The sequence below is a fragment of the Ailuropoda melanoleuca genome, chromosome 8, assembly GCF_002007445.2.
Source record: "Ailuropoda melanoleuca isolate Jingjing chromosome 8, ASM200744v2, whole genome shotgun sequence".
Classification (NCBI taxonomy): Eukaryota; Metazoa; Chordata; class Mammalia; order Carnivora; family Ursidae; genus Ailuropoda; species Ailuropoda melanoleuca.
In genome coordinates, this window is record NC_048225.1 from 19,763,888 (window position 1) to 19,766,670 (window position 2,783).

Genomic DNA, 2,783 nt, shown 5'->3' on the forward strand with positions numbered 1-2,783 from the left:
GGCGCCTGGGTGGCTCAGTTGGTTAAGTGTCTGCCTTTGGCTCAGGTCATGATCTCAGGGTCCTGGGATCACGTCCCCGCGTGGGGCTCCCTGCTCAGAGGGGAGCCTGCTTCTCCGCCTTCCCTCTGTCCCTCCCCCTGCTTGTGCTCGCTCTCTCCCTGTCAAATAAATAAATAAAACCTTTAAAAAGAAAAAAAAGATTTTTAGCTTCAAGAAATTTGTGGATCATGGATAAGTTAGCTAGAAAATAACAGGAATAAAACTTAGATTTCTGTTGCCCACAATTTCCTATATAATAGGAAAGGTGCTCCCATCAAGAGGCAAGCACAAACACTAATTCATAGCAGTATTCTGTTTTAGACCTAACTTTGATTCCTGGTATTGATATATTTAAAGTGGATTTTCTGTTTCTTATCATTTTAGAAGACCCAGATTTGATGGATGGGGATATGTAAAATAGCTTTTAAGTCTGTTATCACTGTCCAGATGAAATTTATCTTTTTTAAAAATTAAAACACAGTTCAAAGTTCTTGCTGTTTTTAATGACTAAAAAGTTAAATATCTCACTGCCAGTAATTTAAGGTATAAAGTTTACAATAATGCAGACTTCCTTGTCTCCAATATCACAAGCACNGACCTCAATGTGAGACAGGAATCCATCAAAATTCTAGAGGAGAACATAGGCAACAACTTCTATGACATCGGCCAGAGCAACCTTTTTCACGACACATCTCCAAAGGCAAGAGAAATAAAAGATAAAATGAACTTATGGGACTTTATCAGGATAAAGAGCTTCTGCACAGCCAAGGAAACAGTCAAAAAAACTAAGAGACAGCCCACGGAATGGGAGAATATATTTGCAAAGGACACCACAGATAAAGGACTGGTATCCAAGATCTACAAAGAACTTCTCAAACTCAATACACGAGAAACAAATAAACAAATCATAAAATGGGCAGAAGATATGAACAGACACTTTTCCAATGAAGACATACAAATGGCTAACAGACACATGAAAAAATGTTCAAAATCATTAGCCATCAGGGAAATTCAAATCAAAACCACACTGAGATACCACCTTACGCCAGTTAGAATGGCAAAGATAGACAAGGCAAGAAACAACAATTGTTGGAGAGGATGTGGAGAAAGGGGATCCCTCCTACATTGTTGGTGGGAATGCAAGTTGGTACAGCCACTCTGGAAAACAGTGTGGAGGTCCCTTAAAAAGTTAAAAATTGAACTACCCTATGACCCAGCCATTGCACTACTGGGTGTTTACCCCAAAGATACAGACGTAGTAAAGAGAAGGGCCATATGCACCCCAATGTTCATAGCTGCATTGTCCACAATAGCCAAATCATGGAAGGAGCCGAGATGCCCTTCAACAGATGACTGGATTAAGAAGCTGTGGTCCATATATACAATGGAATATTACTCAGCTATCAGAAAGAACGAATTCTCAACATTTGCTGCAACATGGACGGCACTGGAGGAGATAATGCTAAGTGAAATAAGTCAAGCAGAGAAAGACAATTATCATATGATTTCTCTCATCTATGGAACATAAGAACTAGGATGATCGGTAGGGGAAGAAAGGGATAAAGAAAGGGGGGTAATCAGAATGGGGAATGAAACATGAGAGACTATGTACTATGAGAAACAAACTGGAGGCCTCAGAGGGGAGGGGGGTGGGGGAATGGGATAGACTGGTGATGGGTGGTAAGGAGGGCACGTATTGCATGGTGCACTGGGTGTTATACGCAACTAATGGAGCATCGAACTTTACATCGGAATCCGGGGATGCACTGTATGGTGACTAACATAATAAAAAATCATTTAAAAAAAAAAGAAAGCAGGTTATAAAACAACATATACTCTACTTGCTAGATAGGATGCTGCCTGATTCGTGAATCATTTAATAAAGCAAATCAGATCTTTAAAAAAAATGTATAGTATGCTCACTTTGAGTAAAAAAAAAAGTACATCTATATTTATACCTATATATGTAAATGCATATATGCATTTAAAAAAGATCTGGTAGAATATACATTACAATTTTAGATTCTTGGTAGTTAGAATATGATTATTTTATTTTTGCCTGTCTGTATGTTTATTTTCCTGCAATGCAAATATATTTTGTAATTTAAAAAGAGACTCTGGAAATATAGCAATAATATCTCTCCTTGGCCTTAATGTATTAAATTAAGTTTAGTGAAATATAAAAATAAAGTGAGGTATGTTGGAGGACAGCAGACTGATGGTCACAAATCCTGGATTCTAGGCCAGTTCTACTTTTAACTAGCTGTATAACCTGGGGTAAATTGTGTAACTTCTTGAGTATCAGTTTCCTAGAGCAGGGATTGGCCCACGTTTCCAGAAAGGACCAGATAGTATAGATTTTAGGTTGCACAGTTTCTGTTGCCAGTACACGGCCGTGCCATTCTAACAGGAAAACAGCATCAACAATGCATAAAGGAAGGAAGACATGGCTTTGTTCCAATGAAAATGTTATCGTAGATACAGGCAGTGGGCTGGATTTGGCTGAGTTTGCCAACCCCTGTCCTGGAGAATAGATAATACAATCTCATTTCTTTTCCGATGTTCTCCTCACACTAAGGAATAAAGAGTAAACCTCAGTATTTTGCAGCCACACTATTGCCTAGAGCCATAGCTGCACAGACTTATAAGACAGCAGTCCAGAGGACAGGAAAAAGCACAGGTTTAGAGACAGTAGAATTAGTTTTTAATTTCAAGTCACCACTAGTAAGCTCTGTGACCTTTGA